Raw genomic sequence first — 23,895 nt, 5'->3', positions numbered from 1 at the left:
GCCTCCTCTCACGTGACAGCCAAGCAGGGTCCCGTTTTTGCGCAGGGGGCCACTGCTTTTATTTAGCTGGCCCTTGATTGCCCGGCATTTAGGTTTTGCTACAACAAAGGATACAGCCCGGAATCACCTTGTGTGAAGTCCCTCGCGTATGCAAGTTTATGTGCGGGAGATATTCCCCCAAAGGCGCCTGGGGTTCCCAGGTTTCTGGTTGGAGCCCAACTGCCCCCCCCCCGGCTGTTCCCAGGGGCTGGCGGGGGGGGGGGGGGCGGGTCTCCAGCAGCAGCCTCCACGGGGTGTCTTTTCAAACTTTGCTCCTTGATATCAGAGAGGACAACGAGGGGGCGTGACCTTGAGACAGACAAGTGCCCAGTGTGTGCTTGAGAAGCAGGAACCGCGTGTGTGTGTGTGTGTGTGTGTGTGTGTAACCCGGGTGCTTAAGACCATAAGGACAGCCCACCCCCCACGAAGCAGACCCTGCTTCAGATCCTCTGTCTCCCTCTCTCTCTGCCCCTCCCCCTTCACAATTAAAAAAAAAAAAAAAAAAGCCCACGCGGAAGAAATGAGCAAATGATACCAAAGGCCAACAAGTTCAGCTCCAGAAGGGCTTTGCGTCTCCAGCCAGGAAGGGTGGGCTTGCTGAAGAAGAACCAGAAAGACAAGAACGAGAAGGGTGAGCTCGCTGGAGGGCTGTAGGAAAGCCTCTGGGATCTGGGGATTCTAAGCAGGGATGAGCGACTATCGAAGCCTCCAGAGCCGTCTCCCTGGCTGCTCGGTGGCAGGTGGGCACGGGACGGGGTGCTGAGTCAGAAGCACCGGGGAGGAAGCTGGTTCAAAAACGAGAAACCCGTGTCAAGTGTCTGAAGCTTCGGGGGCTGCGAACTCCCTGGGGCAGGGACCCTGCTCTAGAGCATTTGCTGATGGAGTGGATGAGAGTGGGCAGGGGTGGGGGGAGCCAAGAGGGGCTCTGAGAAGCCCGGCTGCACGCAGAGACAAGAGGGAGACAGAAGGCACGGGATGGATGGATGAGTCAGGGCCGGGGGACAGACAGCGAGGGACCGCCATGGGGGACAAGTGCAGAGATATGGAGAAAAGGGTGTGAGGGGTTACGAGGTGAAAGGCTGTGTTAACCATGCCTCTTTATATTCTGTATTTTCTGGGGCTTTACCATCGTAGGGCGTTGCTGATCCCAGAGACACTGTCCCTCCCAGGGTTAGCTAATTCCTAGAAATAGGGCACGATTTCCACGAACTCGTCTTCTTACACAAAGCAGCCAGTGCAAAGCCCCAAATCCCTCCTTCACAGGCTCTGCCCTGGGGCCCATATTCCCCCGCCCAACCACCCCCGACTAAGGATAACACCTACCCTCCGGAGTCCACTGAAATTACTCCAACTAGCAAGTCCTAAGTCCTACCCCACCCTGGCTTGCTTTTCCCACGGAAACCACAGTAAAGGCTCTCTCTTATGGTTTCCCCTCACTCCCTCTGCCCCCTGCCGCAGCCTGGGGCTCCCCCCTGGGGCCCCGTGGGGGCCATGCCCTACCCCCTGCTCCTAGGGGACCCCTTCCTTCCGGTCTCTGTGTGTCTGGCCATCCCTGGTGGAAACAAATCTGGGTACACATTAAGACAAAAGGATTTCGGAGAGTCCAGACAGTTGGTCAGCAAGGCCGGGTGCCGGAAGAAGTCAAGGCTGCTGAGCCTGGCCGGTGACCGTAGGGTTAAGGGGTCCCAGGTGCCGTAGAGGGGGGCTGGTGATGGCCTGTGGAGGGCAGGGCCTCCTCTGTGGCCGGGAAGTGAGCACTTTACCAAGCTGGTTTTCACTTTGGGGTTCCGGGCCAAGAGCTGGTGAGATTTCAGCGGGGAGGGGGCAGTGAGGTGAGCGAAGGGGAGAAGAAACCGATGAGGGACAGGGCTGGGGACCAGCCAACCCAGACCGTGCCCCTCGGAGCCGCCATGGGACGGCTGGCCGAACGGAGGGCCCAGTGACAGAGTGCGGGTAAGGTGTGGCGGGCAGGGATGGCAGAGGGGTCTCGGGGGGTCAGGGAGGCTGGACTGCCAGTGAGGAGAGGAGTCCGTGAGCTGGCCGTGGGTGAGCTGAGAGCACAGGGCTGGGCAACAGAGAGGAGAAGGAGATGATGGCAGGCCTCACCTTCGCGGAAGCCCTGCTGTGGGCCAAGCACCATGTGATCATTTGCGACCCCACTAAGCGGGCTCTACACGCTAGGGCCCTAGGCCCCCACTAGGCTTTACACGAAGCGGGCTACATAACGTGCAGGTCCCAGCGTGATAGCAAATGTGGGGTTCTTTGCTAAAAAACAAACCGAAGGGGCACCTGGGCGGCTCAGCTAAGCGTCCGACTCTTGATATCCTCTGCTCAGGTCACGATCTCACGGTTTGTGGGTTCGAGCCCCCCGTCAGGCCCACCGACAGCTCAGAGCCTGAAGCCCGCTTCGCATTCTGTGTCTCCCTCTCTCTCTGCCCCTCCCCTGCTTGCACTCTGTCTCTCCCTCTCTCAAGAATAAATAATCATTAAAAACAAAAAAAAAGAGGAAATACAAAGCTCTCCCTCTTTTCCCTAGCTTCCTCTTTGACTTACGGTATCTGGCATTTCCCATGTCATTCGAAGTAACAAGCAATCAAAATGTTAAATTCCTTTTTTTCCCCCGTGTTTATTCATTTATTTTTGAGAGAGAGAGAGAGCATGAGCAGGGGAGGGGCAGAGAGGGAGGGAGACACAGAATTTGAAACAGGCTCCAGGCTCTGAGCTGTGAGCACAGAACCTGACGTGGGGCTCGAACTCACGAACCCGTAAGATCATGGCCAAAGCCCAAGTTGGCTGCTTAACCGATTGAGCCACCCAGGTGCCCCTTCAACATAAATATTTTTAAATGCAAATATAAGAAAGCATGCCCCTTGTTCGTGAGATCCCCTACACTGTGGAGTTGGGCGCCCGGACGGAGGGAGGGTGACGGTGCCTCCCACCACATTCTGGCCAGGACCATGGGAACCGCCACTGGCCAGTCCCCCCCAGGCTGCAGGGGCCCCTTCCGCCCACACACTCCGCCTTCCCTCGCTGGGCCCGGCGGCGGAGGGCAGCCTACCTTGCCCTCTCCTCTGTTCTATTGTGTCACCATGCAAGTCGTTGGCTAACACCACCAGTGACGCAAGTCACCTTAGGGTTTCTTGCCTGTCTCTTGGAACGCTATCGCTTGCTTTCAGATTTAGAGCCCAGTTCTGGTTCCCAGGCAAAGTGTTGACCCGGAGGCTGTGAGCACCTCCCCTTACTCAAGCCGGGACCCTTGACCTCACTTTGAATGTTGCTGAGCCAGGCACACAGGGCAGGGCAGGGGCACTTTGATTCTGTGCTCCCCGGTGGGGGGCTCCACAACCCCACCCACTGCACTTTAAAAGCCCAAGTTCAAAAGTGAAATGATTGAGAATTTCCTGACGGAGGCGTTATGCTGAGTGGAATGAGTCAGGGACAGACAAATGCTGGATGATGTCACTTATGTGTGGAATCTAAAATGGTCAGAAAAGGGGCCCCGGGGCCCCTGGGTAGCTCAGTCAGTTAAGCGTGGGACTCTTGACTTTGGCTCAGGTCACGACCTCCAGGTTCAGGAGATCGAGCCCCCTTGCTGGGCTCCGCATGGACGGTGCGGAGCCTGCTTGGGATTCTCTCTCTCTCTCTGCCCCTCCCCTGCTCATGCTCTCTCTCTCAAAAAGAAACATTAAAAAAATAATTGAAAAAAGAAATAACAGCTCGGGGGATCTAATGGACAGCGCGCTCATTATAGCGAACAGTAGTGTATCATATTCTCCACTGTTGCTAAGGAGTAGATCTTCAACCTTCTCACCACAAAGGAAGACACGGTAACTTTGTGTCACGGTGGAGGCAGCGTGAGCGTTTTGCAATTTATAAGTGTATCGGATCAACACACGCACCGGGAAACTCACCCGATGCTATGTGCCAATTATAGCTCAGTAAAGTGGGCGGGGGCTTTCCAGATGGCAACTGCCCGGTCTCAAACCGAGGGCAGGGCCCTTCTGCCTGCAGGGCTCTGAGCAGCCACACAGATCAGGCGTGCCAAGCCGGTCTCGGGGCTGCGTTTTGCAGATGATGAAACAAGGGGCAGCTCGCCTGAGCGGGCCCAGCTGGGGAGCCGCGGACCCACACCTGTCTCGCATCCGTGCACAGCGGGGCCGCATCTGAGAAGCTGCAAGGAGTCTCACGGGCCCATCTGGCCATCCAGCCCCTGTCGCCAACGGCCCCAGCTTCTCCGCGTGTCCTTTGTTTTGTGAATTCGAACGGACGCGTCGAACGGACGGGGAGAGGGTGGACGTCAAGATAACCCAGAAGTGTTGGTTCACACGCGTTTTCTTCCCAGCACTTTTGTGCAATTAAAGGGAAGTCTGGGGGCACCCGGGTGGCTCAGGTGGTTAAGCGGCTGACTCCTGACCTCCACTCAGGTCACGATCTCACGGTTTGTGGGTCCGAACCCCGCATCCGGCTCCGAGCTGGGTGCCGAGCCTGCTTGGAAGCCTGTCTCTCTTCTCTCTGCCGCTGTCTCTCTCTCTCCGTCTCTCTCAGAACGAGCAAACAAACAAACAAACTTTAAAAAAATAATAATAATAACAAGAAGAAGAAAAGAAAAAGACTATGGGTGCCTGGGTGGCTCAATCAGTTGAGTGTCCAACTTTGACTTCAGCTCAGGTCATGATCGCAGGGGCGTGGGATTGAGGAGTGAGCCCCACGTCGGGCTCTGCACTGAGCTTGGGATTCTCTCTCTCTTCCTCTCTCTCCCTCTGCCCCTCAGCCCCCCTTCCCCTCTCAGACACACACACACTCTCTCTCTAAAAACAAGACAGAACAAAAGAGCTGTGAAAATGCCTTCCTTCGGGGCATTCTGTGGCTGGGTTCCGTGCTGGGTTCCATGACTGGATTCTGTGGCTGACTTGGGGCTTCAGGAATTTCTACCCCTTCTGGTCTCTTGCCTGGGGAATTTTCAAGGTGAAGACACCGCAAAGACATTTTGCCCTAGTTTGAAGCAACAAATTAATGAAGACATCCACAGGCTGGGTCAGATTTAAACTGGGTTAAAGGTGGCCTCTCTGAGAAGCGAATGCCTTTGTCTCAAAGGAGGAGGCAGCACCCTGTGTCTGAGCCTGGAGAAGGACGCTCACACATGACAGGACAGGACACCTGGGGCAGGGGTCTGACCAGAATGCCGGATGCTTCTTTTAGGGCTCTGGCCACAAAGTGCTTTGTTGTCCTGCCCTCTGCCTTCAACCCCATTTCCCCCCAATTATTTCTATTATTAAGTATAATATTTAGTTTGTATTTAATATATGTATTGTAATATCCTGTTGTAATGTAAGTAATATGTTATTTATATCATATAAATAAATATATAGATAATATCCTGGTATTTATTTTTTATTTTTTATTTTTTTTAAATTTTTTTTCAACGTTTATTTATTTTTGGGACAGAGAGAGACAGAGCATGAACAGGGGAGGGGCAGAGAGAGAGAGGGAGACACAGAATCGGAAACAGGCTCCAGGCTCTGAGCCGTCAGCCCAGAGCCCGACGCGGGGCTCGAACACACGGACCGCGAGATCGTGACCTGGCTGAAGTCGGACGCTTAACCGACTGCGCCACCCAGGCGCCCCTATCCTGGTATTTTTTAAATGTGAGCTTTTGCGGGGGCGCCTGGCTGGCTCAGTCAGCTGGGTATCCAACTTCGGCTCAGGTCATGATCTCAGGTTCCGTTAGTTCGAGCCCCGTGTCGGGCTCTGTGCTGACAGCTCGGAGCCTGGAGCCTGCTTCCGATTCTGTGTCTCCCTCTCTCTCTGCCCCTCCTCCAGCTTGTGTTCTCTCTTTCTCTCTCTCTCTCCAAAATAAATAAATAAACATTAAAAAAAATTAAAAAAAAAAAAAAGAATCTCTTGGGGCGCCTGGGTGGCTCAGTCGGTTAAGCGTCTGACTTCGGCTCAGGTCATGATCTCACAGTTCGTGAATTCGAGCCCCGCGTCGGGCTCTGTGCTGACAGCTCAGAGCCTGGAGCCTGCTTCCGATTCTGTGTCTCCCTCTCTCTCTGCCCCTCCTCCAGCTTGTGCGCTCCCTCTCTCTCTCTCTCTCTCCAAAATAAATAAACATTAAAAATTTTTAAAAAGAACCAGGCTACATCCTAAAAACATCTGTTTAAAAAAACAGAAATAAATGTGAGCGATCGGAACACAGGATTTTTCAGGAAAGCGTTACAATGTTTCAGTCGAAGCAGGCGGCGTGCACTTTCGAGGTGTGAGGACACAGCCGTGAACAACCGGAACAAGGACGCTGCTTGGAGATGGTTCCAGGGGCGACGGGACAGACTGTATTCCCCCCAAGCGGCTGTCACAATCTCTACCACGTTACTTGCTCGTCTGCAGTGTGAACTTGACTCTCCGGGACAAGAACCGGGGTCTGGGTCTCCTCCTCTTGAAGCTGGGCGGGACTTCGTGTCCACCTTAACCAAGAGAGCACAGCGGGAAATGACACCACACCACAAGGCTGGGTCATACTCGGTGATGCGGCTCCTAACTGGGTCCCTCTTGGGACCAGCCGCCATGATGTGAGGAAGCCCAAGCCACGTGGAGAGGCCACGGGAGGGTGGTGTGGACAGCTGAGCCCCCAGCCAGCAGCCAGCGTCCGTCGCCACACAGGTGAGCCAGGAAGTAACTCCAGTCCCAGCCTGACTGCGACCACATGAGCAACTTCAAGCAAGAACCATCCGGCTGAACCCAACCAACCCCCCAAATTGTGAGAGATCATAATAAGTTTAGGGGTGACAATAATGGGTAGCCAGACCAGGAGAGGCGGTTATCAGACAAGCAAACAAGGAAATTTCAGCCAGTGATGTGGAGGCCCAAAAGCAGAGTGATGTCACTGGACTGTTTTAGTGGGGGGCATCAGGGAGGACCTTTTAACTTTTTAAAAATGGTTTTTATTTATTTTTTGAGAGAGAGACGAAGCAGGGGAGGGGCAGCGAGAGGGGGGTGGGGACAGAGGATCCAAAGCGGGCTCTGCCCTGACAGGTTGCCAGCAGTGAGCCTGATGCGGGGCTCGAACTCACTACCTGCGAGATCACAACCTGAGCTGAAGTCACACGCTCAACCGACTGAGTCACCCAGGCGCCCGAGGGAGGGCCTTTTAGAGGAGGTGACATTTGAGCTGAGACCTGAAGGATGAGAAAGGGTCACTTATGATAAGAGCTAGGAAACAGAGTTCCAAGTAGAGGGAAGAGGGAGTGCAAAGGCCCTGAGGCAGGAGTGACGTTGGCTGTCTGAGGCACAGCAAGGAAGTTTGGGATGTTGGAATAGAGAGACAGGGGTGAACGGCAAGGAGGTGATGGGGGTCTTGTTAGCTGTGGTCACTGAGTGTGCTGGGAAGCTGCAGGAGGGTTTTGAGCAGGGGTGGGATGAGACCCGGTCTCCCTAATGGGATAGGGTGACAGGTGGGGCTGGGCTTTCCTGGGAGGAGAGCACAAGGGTGGCAGTATGACTTTTGTGGGTCGTAGGCACTTTTACGTTCATGGGCCCCTTCCTTTATTTAAAAAACGTAGCAATCAGGGGCACCTGGGTGGCTCACTGGGTCAAGTGTCTGACTTCGGCTCAGGTCATGATCTCACAACTCGTGAGTTCGAGCCCCGCGTCGGGCTCTGGTGCTGACAGCTTGGAGCCTGGAGCCTGCTTCCGAGTCTGTGTCTCCCTCTCTCTCTGCCCCTAACCCACTCGCATTCTCTTTCTGTCTCAAAAATAAATACACATTAAAAAAAAATTTTTTTTTTAATTTTTTTTTTCCAACGTTTATTTATTTTTGGGACAGAGAGAGACAGAGCATGAACAGGGGAGGGGCAGAGAGAGAGGGAGACACAGAATCGGAAACAGGCTCCAGGCTCTGAGCCATCAGCCCAGAGCCTGACGCGGGGCTCGAACTCCCGGACCGCGAGATCGTGACCTGGCTGAAGTCGGACGCTTAACCGACTGCGCCACCCAGGCGCCCCCAAAAAAATTTTTTTTAAATGAAGCAATCATAATTAGAACTGCATCGGTATAAAAATCCATGTGATTCTAGCCAGGTTCATTATTATGTATCCATTATTTTCTACCCACTTCTTTCCTTTTTTTTTTAAGTTTATTTATTTATTTATTTTGAGAAAGAGAGAGAGAGAGCAGGGGAGGGGCAGACAGAGAGAGGGAGAGAATCCCAAGCAGGCTCTGGCTGTCAGTGCAGAGCTCGTCACGGGGCTCAATCTCCCGAACCGCGAGATCATAACCCGTGCCGACTGAGCCACCGAAGCACCCCTTCCCTTTTTTGTTTCTGACCTTAAAAAAAATATATTACATTTCAAGCATTTTCATGGGCCCCTAAACATGTCGTGGGCCCTGGGCCCAGTGCCCAAAGGACGGGCCATCCCTGCAAAGCCATCCAGGTGACTGAGAACCACGTTATGCCTGAGTCTGGGTCCCTTGGGGGACCCGTGGCTGGGCACAGACCCGGACCGGATGGGCAGTCAGCCGACCTGCCAACAGTCACGTCCCCAGGGGATCCCAAGTCCTGCCGGACACTCCCCCTGATGGATGGATTGACGGAATGATCCAGACTCAGCCAACTCGAGAGAGGACGGCAGCTGCAGACAGCCTATCAGCACACACACTGTTGGAGAAAGTTCCAGGGGAGCCTGTTCAGAGAGAGACGGGCCATCTGTCACTGGCCTCTACACCGCCGGCTCCGGGGAGCAGGGCGCTCATCACTGCTGACTCCCTGGCATCGTGCTTTGCCCAGAGTAGCTGCTCAGTTAACATCTGGGGATGCCCCGAATGGATGGATTCTCTGCTTCCTGTTCGGGACTTGGGCCAAACTACCTTGAGGATAAAGAGGACAGACAGGTGAGGGACTATAGAAATGCTGATGGTTTTAGGTCACAGGAAGTGGGATACTGAGCTTGAGTGAAGCTGCCTGGTGGGGGTGGGGGTGTCTGGGGGCGGGGTGGGGGGGGGGCTCTGGTCATTGCTTCCCCCACCCCCACCCCCTCACATAACAGGTTTCTACCTTCTGGCTCCTGACATTTTTCTTTGCCCGGGAACATTCTGAATTTCTCTCTGCGGCTCTCTGGGAGTGTTGGCCGTAAACACAAGGACCGGGCGGGAAGGCAGAGAGCAGGGGTTCACGGGAGTGATTCTCTCTGGGAGTTCAGCAGCCTCCGTCAACTGGCTGAAGCTGTTGGCCACCCCTTGAGCCGACTCTAGATGAAAATGGTGCCTTTCTGGGGGCACCAAGGACACGATAGGGAGGCAGGACCGTGGAGGAGTTCAAACGGCCTTCAGAGTTGGGCGTCCGAGTTTGAATCGTATGTCCAGCCCTTTATTAGCTTTATGAACACTGGACAACTTCAGGACCTCCGCATTCTCATCTGTCAAAGGGAGCAAATAATGGTACCTATTTCCAGCGAGGGCTGTGTAAATCCAACCAGAGAGCGGTGGGGAACCCTAAGCACAGCGTCTGGCACGATCCAGCGCTGACCCTATGAATCGTCTGGAAAATGAAACCAGTGAGACAAAGCTGATCTGCACCAAACCTAAAAAGCTGCCCTTTGCTACCAGACTCTGACTTCAAATATCGCGGCAGCGAGGTAGGGGGATTGACACGTCAACTCAAAAGTCCCCAAGAAGGATAAAGAGGTAAAGATAATTGAAGGAAAAAGAGGAGGAGGAAGGAAGCCTTACCGGGTATGAAAACGCAACATACGGCGAGAACAGTGAAAACAACGCTGCTCTGGCCAGAAGATTGGAGACCAAATCCCCGGACCAAAGTCTTGCGTGCGTGTGTGCGTGGTTTTTGCGTAATGGGGGTGGTGTCACAGATCAGTAAACGGTGATAAAACAGTTACCTATTTGGGAGGAAGAAAGGATCCTTATCCCGTACGACATCAGAACCACTCTGGAATTTCTTCTCACTATATACACGACCGAAGAACAAAACGAAACAAACCAACTAAGCGGCTGAAATAGAGGGAGAAGTTTGCTGTTCCTCAAAGAAGGTGAAGTCTGGAAGGGAGGAATCTGGCACCAGTGAGGTGGTTTCATGATGCCCCTGGGACCTGGGCTCCTTCTCTTTTCCATCATCATCTTTATTGTCTTTTATTCATTTGTTTCTAATGTTTTTATTTATTTTTGAGAGAGCGCAAGTGGGGGAGGGGCAGGGCGAGGGGGCCAGAGGGTCTGACGTGGGCTCGGCACTGACAGCGGCCAGGCTGATGTGGGGCTTGAACTCACGAGTAGTGAGATCATGGCCTGAGCCGAAGTCGGACGCTCAACCACCTGAGCCACCCAGGTGCCCCCTCCACCATCATCTTTAGCCGTGTGGCTTTTGTCCTCTTGGCCTCAAGATGGCTGCTGTGCTTCCAGGCATCATGACCGTTTTTCCAGGCAGCGAGAAAAGGGAAGGAGTATGTGTTTTAAAAAAAAAGGTAGGGATTGTAGAGTTTTTCCCCTTCCAATCAGAAAAAGTGTCCGACATGCCTTTCATTGGCCACAAGTGAGTCCTGTGGCCACCTCTGGCTATAAGGGAATCTGGGGACATTTGTGTTTTAAACTGAACGTATTGCTGTCCCAGACAAAAAAATCAATGTTTGTTTAGTAACGAAGAAGGGAAAATGAATAGGCAAGCAGGCAAACATCTTTGAAAAGACACCTGCAAACAAATTGCAGGCATGTGGGTGGTCAGCCTCCAAGAGGGCCCCCTGCGATCAAAGGTCACCTCCTGATAGTCAAGTCCCTCCCATTTTAGATCACAGGTGGGGTGACCTGTGTGACCAATGGAATTCTGTAGAAGGACCGTATGTGAGTTTCAAGGCTAGGTCATAAAAGCCACTGCAGCCTCTGCCTTGGTCATTTGCAGGGCCAGGATAATTTTTCCTGTAAAGAACTAGATGGGGGAAAAAAAAAATTAAGAAAGTGGTTGGTTTTTCTTGGGGGGGTGGGGGGCGCCTGGATGGCTCAGTTGGTTAAGCATCTGACTCTTGATTCTGCCCAGGGCATGATCTCACGGTTTGTGAGTTGGAGCCCCACATCGGGCTCTGGGCTGACAGAGTAGAGCCTGCTTAGGATTCTCTCTCTCTCTCCCTCTCTCTGCCCCTCCCTCACTTGTGCACAAGCTCTCTCTCCTTCTCTCTCAAAATAAATAAATAGTGAAAAAATAAAGAAAGCTTTTTCTTTTTTTTTTTTTTAATTTTTTTTAATGTTTATTTATTTTTGAGACCGAGAGAGACAGAGCATGAGCACAGGAGGGGCAGAGAAAGGGGGAGACACAGAATCCAAAGCAGGCTCCAGGCTCTGAGCTGTCAGCACAGAGCCCGACGCGGGGCTCGAACCCACGAACTATGAGATCATGACCTGAGCCGAAGTCGGACGCTTAACCGACTGAGCCACCCAGGTGCCCCAAGAAAGCTTTTTCTTAAGTTTATTCTTCTGAGAGAGAGAGAGCACGTGCACGCATGCACGAGTGGGGGAGGGGCAGAGAGAGAAAGAGAGAGAGAGAGAGAGAGAGAGAGAGAATCTCAAGCAGGCTCCTCACTGTCCGTGCAGAGCCTGATGCAGGGATTGAACCCAGGAACGAGATCGTGAGATCGTGACCTGAGCCGATTGAGCCACCCAGGCACCCCCAGATACTAAATATTTTGTGTGTCGTGAGCCGTGTGATCTTTGTCACAACGACTCGACTTGCTGTTGCATTGCCCTTGCAAGTGTGTGAGGAGCCACAGGCCACGTGGAAACACGGGCGTGGCAGTATGCCAATGGGAGTTTATTTATAAAAACAGGGAAGGGACCGGGTTGGCCCACGGGCTGTCCTTTTGACCGCCTTGGTCTTTCGGATTGCTTGATCTGTTCAAGCAGCCCCCAGCCCTCCTGCCAGCAGCCAGCGCCAACTTCGCCAGCCCTGTGAGTGAGCCGCCTTTCAAAATGAATCCCGTCAAACCTTGGGGTGACAACAGCCCCGAGCGACGTCCGACTCTAAGCTCCTGAGAAACCCCTGCTTCCCAGGACCACCCAGCTGAACCGCCCCTAAATTCCTGATCCGCAAGAAACTGGAAAGATCCTGAATGTTTGTTACTCTTTTCAGCCACTACGTTTTGGGGTAGTTAGTGACGCAACAATAGCTGATAAATACAAGCTGGTGTCAGGAAGTAAATATCCAAGGGGCGCCCGGGTGGCTCAGTCGGTTGAGCGCCTGACCTCGGTTTGTGAGTTCAAGCCCCTACGTCGGGATGTCTGCTGTCAGCACAGAGCCTGCTTCGGATCCTTTGTGTCCTTCTCTCTCTCTGCCCCTCCCCCTCTCACTCTCTCTCTCTCAAAACTAAACCTAAAACATTAAAGAAATTAAATACCCCCCAAAACAAATAATCCAGTAAAGAAATGGGCAAAAGACACGAATAGGCACTTTCCCGAAGAAGACATCCAGATGGCCAACTAGCACGTGAGAAAATGGTCAACACGACTCATCATCAGGAAACTAGAAATCAAAATCACAATGAGATACCACCTCACACCTGTCAGAATGGTGCAAATTAACATCTCGGGCAGCAACAGATGTTGGCGAGGATGCGGAGAGAGAGGAACCCTTTTGCACAGCTGGTGGGAAGGCAGACTGGTGCAGCCACTTTGGAAAACACTGTGGAGGTTCCTCAAAAATTGAAAATAGAAGTACCCTACGACCCAGCCATTGCACTACTAAGTATTTATCCACGGGATACAGGTGGGCTGTTTCGAAGGGGCACACGCACCCCCATGTTTATAGCAGCACCATCGACAACAGCCAAAGTATGGAAAGAGCCCAAATGTCCACGGATGGATGAATGGATAAAGAAGGTGTGGTATATATACACAATGGAGTATTACTCAGCAATCAAAAAGAATGAAATCTTGCCATTTGCAACTATGTGGATGGAACTGGAGGGGATTATGCTAAGCAAAATTAGTCAGAGAAAGACAAATACCATATGACCTCACTCACATGAGGACTTTAAGACACAGAACAGATGAACATAAGGGAAGGGAAGCAAAAACAATATAAAAACAGGGAGGGGGCCAAAACAGAAGAGACTCATTATTAATATTTTTTGACATTTATTTATTTTTGAGAGACAGAGACAGCCAGAGTACAAGCGGGGGAGGGGCAGAGAGAGGGAGACCCGGAATCCGAAGCAGGCTCCAGGCTCCGAGCTGTCGGCACAGAGCTTGATGTGGGGCTCAAACCCACAACCCGAAGATCGTGACCTGAGCTGAAGTCGGACGCTCAACCAACTGGGCCACCCAGGTGCCCCAACGTAGGAGACTCTTAAATACAGAGAACAAACTGAGGGTTGCTGGAGGGGTTGTGGGAGGGGGGATGGGCTAAATGCACAAGGAGCATTAGGGAGGACGCGTGTTGGGATGAGCACTGAGTGTTACACGCAGGGGATGAGTCACTGGAATCTACTCCTGAAATCATTATTGCACTGTATGTTAACTAACCTGGATATAAATTAAAAATAAATTAAAAAAATATAAATATCTAGGGGCACCTGGGTGGCTCAGTCAGTTAAGCATCCAACTCTTGATTTCGGCTCAGGTCACGATCTCACCGTCCGTGGGTTCGAGCCCCACGACGGGCTCTGTGCTGACAGCTCGGAGCCTGGAGCCTGCTTCGAATTCTGTGTCTCCCTCTCTCTGACCCTCCCCTACTCATGCTCTGTCTCTCTCTTTCTCTTTGTCAAAAATAAACATTAAAAAAAAATTTTTTTTTTTAATTTTTTTTTTCAACGTTTATTTATTTTTGGGACAGAGAGAGACAGAGCATGAACGGGGGAGGGGCAGAGAGAGAGGGAGACACAGAATCAGAAACAGGCTCCAGGCTCTGAGCCATCAGCCCAGAGCCCGACACGGGGCTCGAACTCAGGGACCGCGAGATCGTGACCTGGCTGAAGTCGGACGCTTAACCGACTGCGCCACCCAGGCGCCCCTAAAAAAATTTTTTTAATTAAATTTCAAAAAATCAAACTACACCTTCCACATAACTAGAAGGAAATAAAAGTGAATGGATTTCAAAGCTGTGCGATTTCAAAGCTCTTTCTAAGCTTAAGAGCAGTGGGAGGAATCAGAAAGGAATGCACTGGGTCGTCTCTTTAAAACTGAAAGCCCTTCCACGGATCGATTCATATTAATATTCCAGCCAGGAGATGGAAAAGAGCACGGACAGAGAAGTCATAAACACCCATGAAACAAGTGGGAGAGGAAGACACATCCGACCCCTGAATTCTCAGAGATGCTCACTGCTGGTGAAAAAGGCGACACCCTGTTGTCTGTTTGAACAGTGACGTTTGTTGTTTTCTTTTTAATTACCGAATCTCGTGCTGGCTGGCTGCTTTCAGCATAAACTGCAGCCTTCTGGACAGCGTTTGGCAACGTGTACCAAGAATCATAAAATGTTTGCCTCGTTCAAGCTAGTATTTCCACTTCTGCGAATTCACTCCGCAGAAATATGAGAAGTAGGCAAATATTTGCCCATAACAGTACTCGCCGTAGCATTATTTCGATACTCAGGTAACGCAAACCTGAGGTACGCGGTTACGCCAGCACCAGCACATGATGATTTGCACCTGAAACCAATATAACCCTGCCTGTTGGCCGTACTGGTATTAAAATAAAAAGTTGAATTAAAAAATAAAAATAAAATAAAAAATAACATGAGTGGGGTCCTGGGTGGCTCAGTCGGTTAAGCGTCTCTGTTTTTTGTTTTTTTGTTTTAATAATAATTTTTTAAGTTTATTTATTTAGTGAGAGAGACAGAGAGAGCAGGGGAGGGGCAGAGAGAGAAGGAGAGAGAGACAGAATCCCAAGCAGGCTCTGCCCTGTCAGCTCGGAGCCGGATGCAGGGCTCGAACCCCCCAACCATGAGATCATAACCTGAGCCGAAACCAAGAGTCGACGCTCCATCGACTGAGCCACCCGGGCACCCTTAAATGCCTGACTCTTGATTTCAGCCCAGGTCATGATCTCACCGTCATGAGATCGAGTCCTGCATCAGGCTCTGCTGAGTGTGGGCCCTGCTTGGGATTCTGTCTCTCCCTCTCTCTCTGCCCCTCCCCTACTGACGCATGTGCGTTCTCTCTCTCTCTCTCAAAATAAATAGGCAAACATTAAAAAAATAAGATAATGAAATCTATAATGTGGTCATCAAAAATGTTGTGGACATTTCTAACAATATGGGAAGGTTTTTCTTTTTTTTTTTTTTAATTTTTTTTTTTCAACGTTTATTTATTTTCGGGACAGAGAGAGACAGAGCATGAGCGGGGGAGGGGCACAGAGAGAGGGAAACACAGAATCGGAAACAGGCTCCAGGCTCTGAGCCATCAGCCCAGAGCCTGACGCGGGGCTCGAACTCACGGACCGCGAGATCGTGACCTGGCTGAAGTCGGACGCTTAACCGACTGCGCCACCCAGGCGCCCCTATGGGAAGGTTTTTCTAACAATACAGAAAGATTTTTTTCTTAACAATATGGAAAGTGTTTTCATATAAAATTCTAAGTAAAAAAGCTTAGATGAAAAGAAAAAGCATATAGATGGAACCTAATTTTTTGTCTAGATTTTTCTGTGATTAAAAGTCTCGTTGCCAGGGCCGCCTGGGTGACTCTGTTGGTTAGCTAAGTTGGTTAAGCTGACTCTTGGTTTCAGCTCTGATCATGGTCTTATGGTTTGTGGGTTCAAGCCCTGAATGGGGCCTCATGCTACTGGTGTGGAATCTGCTTGGGATTCTCTCTCTCTGTCCCTCTCTCTCTCTCAAAATACATAAATAGACTTAGGGCACCTGGATGGCTCAGTCAAGTGTCCGACTTTGGCTCAGGTCATGACCTTGAGGTTTGTGATCTCGAGCCCCACGTCGGGCTCTGTGCTGACAGCTCGGAGCCTGGAACCTGCTTCGGATTCTGGGTCTCCCTCTCTCTCTGCCCCTCCCCTGCTCACGCTCTGTCTCTCTCTCTCTCTCTCTCTCAAAAATAAATAAACATTTAAAAAGTTTTTTTTAATAAAAATAAAAAATCTTTAAAAGAAAAATTCTGTTGCCTGGGGAGCAAGGAAACTCTCACTCACTGCTGGTGGGGATGCAAAACAGTGCAGCCGCTTTGGGAGACAGTTTGGCAGTTAGCCGCAAAACTAAACCTACTCTTGCCATACGATCCGGCAATCGCCTTCCTTGCTATTTACCCAAAGGTGTCGAAAGCTATGCCCACCCAGAAACCTGCCTTCTTCATAATTGCCGAAACCTGGAGGCGGCCGCGACGTCCGCCAGTGGGTGGATGGATAAGTAAACCGTGGGACCCACGGACAAGAGAACATTATTCAGCGCTAAACAGACACGAGCCATCCAGCCACGAAAAGCCACGGAGGAACCTTACACGCCTATCGCTAAGCGAAAGCAGCCGGTCTGAAAAGGCCACGCGCTGTAGGATTCCAGCTCTGTGACGTTCTGGAAAAGGCAGAAGTGAAGAGACCGTGAAAACATCAGTGGTGCCAGGGGCTTGGGGGAAGGGAAGGATGAACAGGCAGAAGGCAGGGGAATTTTTAGGGCAGTGAAATGCTTGTGCGTGATGTCACAATGGCAGATTCATTCGTGGCGTGTGTGTCCAAACCCACAGAATGCACACCACCCAGAGCCAGCTGTAAACCACAGATCTGGGAGATAATGATGTTAGTACAGGTCTCTCGATGGTAACAAAGGTGTCCTTCTGCCAGGTCGATATGGCACAGTCTATGCACATGTGGGCAGAAGGCTTATGGAGGTGCCCTGTGCTTCCCACTCGGTTTTGCTGCGAACCTAATAAAGTCCATTAAAAAATAAAATCGGGGCACCTGGGTGGCTCCGTGGGTTAAGCGTCCGACTTCAGCTCAGGCCATGATCTCACCGTTCGTGGGTTCGAGCCCCGCGCTGGGTGTAGAGATTACTTAAAGAAATCAATAAACTTAAGTGTGGGGCGCCTGGATGGCTCAGTCAGTTGAGCGTTTGCCTCTTGATTTCCACTCAGGTCATGGTCTCAGGGTCGTGGGATCAAGGCCTGTGTCGGGCTCTGTGCTGGGTGTGGAGCCTGCTTGAGATTCTCTCTCTCTCTCTCTCTCTCTCTCTCTCTTTCCACCCCTTCTCCATTTGCACTCTCCCTCTCTGTCTCTCAAAATAAATACATAAACTTTAAAAAAAAAAAATTCTCTCTCTCCCTCTGCCTCTCTCCTCTCCTCCACTGTGTTCTCTCTCTAAAAAAATCTTTAATGCAAAACATTAAAAAAAAAAAAATAGGGGAGCCTGGGTGGCTCAGTCCGTTGGGCAGCCAACTCTTGATTTCAGCTTGAGTCATGATCTCACAGTCATGAGATCAAGTCCCGTGTCAGGCTCTGAGCTGGGCATAGATCCTGCTTGGGACTGTCTCTCTCTCTCTCTCTCCTTCTGCCTCTCTCCTACTTGCATGCATTCTCTCTCTCTCTCTTTTTCTCTCTCTCTCTCAAAAAATAAAAGAAAAGGAAAGGAAAGAAAAAAGGAAAGAAAGAAGAGAAAAGGAAAGGAAAGGAAAGAAAGAAGGAAAGGAAAGAAAGAGGAGAAAAGAAAAGAAAAATGCCCTGCTATCCTGCAGATTTCCGAAGTCTGCAGCTGACCCAGGGGCCCTTCCCTGTGGCGCCCCATATTGTCTGTGTCGCTGCAGGACAAATTCTGGTGACTCCTCACATCCACCAGCACCTCCCTCACCTGTGGCTCCTCCTAGGATCCCACCTCAGCAATGGTCGCATCAGTCAACCCTGACACTTAGCCCCAGAGATGAGGGCATCACTTTCCGTTCCTGCCTTTCCCTCTCCTCCACTGAGCCGCCTAGATCTAGCGACCTTACCTCCTGAGTGCCTCCCAAAACTTCTTCCAGAATATTTGCTGTGAGAAATCTGACAAAGGACTTGTGTCCAGTATATATAAAGAGCTCCTACAAATCAACAAGAAAAAGGCAGAAACCCCAAAGGAAAAATGGGCCCTTCACAAAAGGTTGTCTCCAAATGTCCAATGAAATGGAACCATTTACTGCAGAGGCAGCAAAAAAAAAAAAAAAAAAGTGGCCAGCGGGTTTTGAAAAAGAAATAACTTCTGATTGGTGTCAGGGAGCCCGATACAAGGACTTTCTTGCAGTCACGTGAAGAAACGGAATATTATACAGGAGTGAAGAAGGAATGACTAGCTCCCCCTCTCTATCTCTGTCTCAATATAAACGTATCCCCAAAACCTACTTCTGGGTGGAAAAAAAAAAGTTGTGTGATGATAATACAGTGTGATGCTATTTATATAAATTACATAACACACACACAATAGCATTATATGTTATATATGGTTTTTCTCTTCCTGGTAAAGTAGACACAGATTATGGAAGTGGTTTTCCCAGGGAGGGGGCAATGATTTTTGTTCTGGGTACTTGCGTCTTTCAAGTGTGCCTCCCTGCGGTGGCCAGAGAAATCAGGTCACTGCAGATTGATGGCCGGGGAGTCTGGTGGCCAGAGTGGAGTGCGGCCGGATGGTCAACACAGCCGGGGGGCATCAACGTGATGGAGGTGGCCAGGGGGGCCGGAGGGACTAGAATGAAGGTAGCCCCGATGCCCCCATGTGTCCGGCATATAGAAAGCGTCCTTTACGGACCAAGAAGAGAAAGGCAGAAACTTCAAAGGAAAAATGGGCCCCTGGCAAAAGGTGATCTCCAAATGGCCAATAGGTAAACATACGCTTGACATCCTAAGTCATCAGGGAGATGTGAATTAAAACCAGAATGGCAGGCACAATGACTATATGCTGTTCAAAGTCAAGTTAGGGGTCACCCTGGGTGGGAGTGACAGGAAGGAGGGGTTCTAGGGGCTGCTGATATTCTCCCCTAGGTCTGTGTCCTGGCTACTTTTTTTTTTTTTTTTAATCTTTATTTATTTTTGAGAAAGCGAGAGACAGAGCACAAGCAGGGGAGGGGCAGAGAGAGAGGGCGACACAGAACCCGAAGCAGGCTCCACGCTCCGAGCTGTCAGCCCAGAGTCCGACGCGGGGCTTGAACTCACGGACCGCGAGATCATGACCCGAGCCAAAGGTGGATGCTGAACCCACTGAGCCACCCAGGCGCCCCTCAAAGTAATAAAATAAACTTGAAATAAAAGGTTCTAAAAGTTAAAAACCCTCCCCTTCTATCCTTCCGCCATATACAGGCCTCATCAACTCTGCACAGGGCAACTCTCACGCTGCCCGACCTCTCCCCGGGCCCCCAGCCCTCCTCCAGACAACCGGAGACTTGTGTCCCTCCCTGCTGTAAATCCTTCTATGGCTCCCTACCGCCCCGCAAGATTAGCTCCAAGTCTGTAAGGACTTTCCCGGCTCCGGTCCTGCTTCTTCTGCAGCCTTCCGTCTGCCTCCCCTCTCTGTTCTTTGCACCATTAAATTAACCTCCAGCCCCAAACATGCTGTTTCAAACCTCCACGCCTTGGCACCTGCCTTCCTCTTTGCCAGACTGCGTGGCGGGCGTGACACACTCTTGCCCTCTGAGGCTCACCCCAAGGCGCTCTGGGTTTTGCAAAATACAAAAGGAGGCTTTGAGCCTTGGGCAAAAGCTTAGTGGCTCACCCCGGGGTCCTTTCCTCCGGGGAAAGCCCCATCCCTCCGAGCCACACAGGGGTCTCCCGGGCTGGGAAGAAGCCCCAAGCCTCCGCCCATCTCCAGCCCCCTTCCCCAGCCCTGCGCGTCTGGCCGCGGATTTCTTCCTCTCTCCTCCTATTTCCGGAGGACTCCCCGCCCTCACCCCGCCTCCCCCCCCCCCCCCCCCCCCGCTGATAACCCCGCCCCCCCGCCGGCAGCTCCCCGAAGGGGAAGTGAGGGGGAGGGGGAGGGGGGCTGGCGGAGAAAGTTCCAGGGAGGCGAGGTGAGGTCAGCCCCACCCCGAGCTCACACCCCCGGGCCGCCTGCAGACCTTGTGCGACTCAGCCAAGCCTGTCTCCTGCTCGCCTGCACCCTCTGCGCCCCCTGCGCCCCCCACCCCAGCCCCTGTCCTCACCGGAACAAGTACTGGGCAGGCTTCACCCAGGGCGCTAGCTTTTCACAGACACCAGTGGCTCGCTGGCTCCCAGTCCCAGCTCCGGTGCTCACAGGCTGTGTGACCTTGGGCCAGTGCCATACTGCTTTTGCCCCAGGATGGTCTAGAGGCCAAGTCCAAGGTCTGAATTGATCCTTCCGCGGGCCTCCCCTGCCTGGATGCGTTGGGTGGCGGCAGGACAGGCCCAAGCCAGGTGGCCCAACTGTAGTTCAGCCCAGACTCTCCCCATGCCCCCTCCTCTGGCCCTCACTCACAGGGACTGTCACCCATGGGGCCTCCTGCCATCCACGCCTCTCCTGGGGCTGACACCAGGGACTCCCCATCTCCAGTGCAGACAGACACCCAAGACGACTTCTAGGGCGCCCCTCTCTCAGCACCGTCCCTCAAGTCTGCTGTTGCCCTTGCCCGTCCCCCGCCCCCCAGGGTCACCCACCTGGCCACCCAGCCAGAAAGGGACATCATGCTAGGCACAGTCCAGACCCACCCACCAGACCTCCCTCGCACCTCCTCTGCCTCCTTCCGCGGGCTCCCACCAGCCTCCAGACACTCTCCACTGGGAAACCAGGTTCCCGTGTCTCTGTCCCCTGCATGCACCTGTCACGATGCAGGCCCTGTGACCTCTCAGACTGCAAATCAGAGCACGACACTCTCCTATAGAAACCCAATCGTAGCTTTGTGAAGGGTGAGCCCTGCGGCTGTTGAATGGCTCGAATGGCTTGAAGGGACAGTATCTCTCATGCTGCCCGCCCCCCACCCCCCCCCCCCCCCCCCCCCCCCCCCCGCCAGGTCACACTGGGCTTTCGTTTCAGTGGGCCCTCCTCTTCCCTGCGCCCCGCCCCCCACATCCCTGCCCACCTGCCTCTTCAGCTGAGGGACATTCTGTCCTTGGGAACATCACCCTGACCTCCTACCCACGTCCTGAATATCCTGTGCTCTCCCCCTTCACACCCCCAGCACATTGACCTGGAATTGCCAAGGGGCCTCTTCATCAGCTTTGGCTCACTGGTCCCAGAGAAAAGTCCCTCCAATTAACACTGGCACCAAAAAGGCCAGAGCCAGAAACAAAAGGGTTGATTGGAAGGAACTGTTTCTTTTGAAAACAGAGTACAAATTATGACAAGGAATTCGTTCTGCTTGAGAGTAAACAAGATGTGAGCTACAATGGAAACTACAGGCTAATTCTTGAAACAAACAGATAAAAAAAGAAATTAGTTCATTGGGGATTTTTTGGAAGGGCATCCCCCCCACAACTGTGTTCAATAATTCACATTTAATATTTCATTTTTTTTTCAACGTTTATTTACTTTTGGGACAGAGAGAGACAGAGCATGAACGGGGGAGGGGCAGAGAGAGAGGGAGACACAGAATCGGAAACAGGCTCCAGGCTCTGAGCCATCAGCCCAGAGCCCGACGCGGGGCTCGAACTCACGGACTGCGAGATCGTGACCTGGCTGAAGTCGGACGCTTAACCGACTGCGCCACCCAGGCGCCCCTCACATTTAATATTTCAATAGGATTCTGGAATCATTTGGGGGGGAAATAGACGCACACACATACACACACACACACACACACACAGAAAATAAAACAAAAATGCTATTGTGGGTTGAATTGTGTCCCCCAGAAAGATATGTTGTGGTGGTACCTGGGAATGTGACCTTATTTCAAAATGGGATCACTGCAGATGCAATCAAATTAAGATGAGGTCATCCCGGAGTAGAAGTGGCCGCTAATCCAATGACGGCGTAAGAGAAGTTTGGACACAAAGACACAGACGTGCACGGAGGGAAAATGGCCGTGTGCCGAAACTGGAACGATGTGTCCACAAGCCGAGCGGTGCCAAGGATTTGCCCACAGCAGTGGAAGCTGGAAGAGGCAGGAAAAATCGGTTCCCGGAGCCATCGGAGGGAGCACGGCCCTGTGGGCACCTCGATTTCAGACACTGAACTTTCAGCACTGCGACAGGATTAAGCCTCCGCTGTGCGAGCTGCCCGGGTTGTGGCACTTCGTCATGGTGGCCCCAGGAAACCGGACACAGGTCTGCGTCTGACCATTCGGTGTTTGAGTCACTCTCCCTGGAGCAGGCTTGGCCACCTTCTCCCTGTTTCGTTTATTCCTTAGACGGACCACAGGTTCCTCCTCCGTCAGTAACTTACCTGCATTTGGGTCTAGGTCCATTCTCTTCCACCACGTGAAATCATACCAGGTCCAAGACTGACCGTATCATTTTGGGATAGACGTGCATTGTTGTATTAACTTTGGGGGCAATGTTGACTACGTCCCACACCAGAGAACAATTGATTAAAGATTTAAAAAAAAAAAAATTAACAAAAAGATCGTTTTCTGTGGGTGCAGTTTGTTGCTGAAATAATCCTGAAGGTTCAGATGGAGTCTGATTTCCTAAGTCACCAATTTAATAGTAAGTGGTTCTCATACTGTGACAACATTAGCTTCCCTCCACACCTTACAACCACCCTCCTTGCAGACGTGACACCCCTAGTGGGCTCCCCAAAGTGCGCATCGAAAACACAGATGAGGCGGTGAATGCCGTTGGGACCACCGGGAGCGTAAAAGTTGGATCCCTACTTTACCTCAATATAAGTTCCTGATGGGTCAATGTTTTACACGGAGAAAGAAAATCATAAAAGTACTAGGGAACAAAAAAACACATGGGGGGCTTTTAAAATAGTAATTTGAGGGGCGCCTGGGTGGCTTGGTCGGTTATGCGTCCGACTTCAGCCCAGGTCATGATCTCACGGTCCGTGAGTTCAAGCCCCGCGTCGGGCTCTGTGCTGACAGCTCAGAGCCTGGGGCCTGTTTCAGATTCTGCGTCTCCCTCTCTCTCTGCCCCTCCCCTGTTCATGCTCTGTCTCAAAAAATAAATAAACGTTAAAAAAAAAATAGTAATCTGAGAATAGGTAAGGTCTTCCTACAAAAAATAATTAAACGCAAAAGCTGCAAAGGAAAAAGGTGAGTCCAACTTCCTAAAAATCCTTAGAGGCGCATGGGAAGGGACGATTATAAACAAGCTAAAACTACAACAAACTGGGAGGGCGAGGGGAATATTGCGGCTTGTATCAGAGAATAAGTAATTTCCTTAATATGAAAAAGAACTTCGGGGCCCCTGGCTGGTTCAGTTAGGGGAATGTGCAACTCTTGACCTCAGGGTCATGCATTCAAGCCCCATCTTGGGCATAAAGCTTACTTAAAAAAATAAAAAGTAGGGGCACCTGAGTGGCTCAGTTGGTTGAGCGTCCGACTTTGGTTCAGGTCATGATCTCACGGTTCATGAGTTCAAGCCCCGCCTCGGGCTCTGTGCTGGCAGCTCAGAGCCTGGGGCCTGCTTCAGATTCTGTCTCTCTCTCTCTCTCAAAAATGAATAAATGTTAAAAAAAATTTTTTAAAAGTGGGGTGCCTGGGTGGCTCAGTCAGTGAAGTGTTCTACTCTTGATCCCAGCTCAGGTCTTGATATCAGGGTTGTGAGTTCAAGCCCTGCATTGGGCTCCCAGGAACATTAAGTTAAAAAGCAAGGTTCAGTTTCCTCAAAAAGTTAAGTGTAGGATTATTGTATAAGACAGCAATCCCTCTTCTGCGTATCCCTGGAAAGCAGGGACTCAAAGAGATATTTGTGCACCCATGTTCCCAGCAGCATGATCACAACGGCCAGCGGGTGGAAACAACCCAAGTGTCCATTAATGGACGAATGAATAAATCATGTGGTCCATTCATACCGTGGAATATT

At 51.5% G+C, this 23,895-nt stretch overlaps 1 long non-coding RNA gene across 1 annotated transcript; it reads right to left on the bottom strand.

Annotated features, from left to right (window-relative positions):
• Positions 1-3,877: 3,877 nt before the first annotated feature.
• LOC123605239 lies at positions 3,878-20,890 on the bottom strand. Its single transcript, XR_006715674.1, has 3 exons — positions 20,748-20,890; positions 20,115-20,256; positions 3,878-4,575 (listed from the first exon to the last, which is right to left on the bottom strand). It is a non-coding gene; the product is annotated as an uncharacterized LOC123605239 (long non-coding RNA).
• Positions 20,891-23,895: the final 3,005 nt, after the last annotated feature.

The sequence above is a fragment of the Leopardus geoffroyi genome, chromosome A2 (genome assembly GCF_018350155.1).
Source record: "Leopardus geoffroyi isolate Oge1 chromosome A2, O.geoffroyi_Oge1_pat1.0, whole genome shotgun sequence".
NCBI classification, from domain to species: Eukaryota; Metazoa; Chordata; class Mammalia; order Carnivora; family Felidae; genus Leopardus; species Leopardus geoffroyi.
Note: the sequence above shows the minus strand (reverse complement) of the source record. Positions and strands in the feature narration are given on the sequence as shown.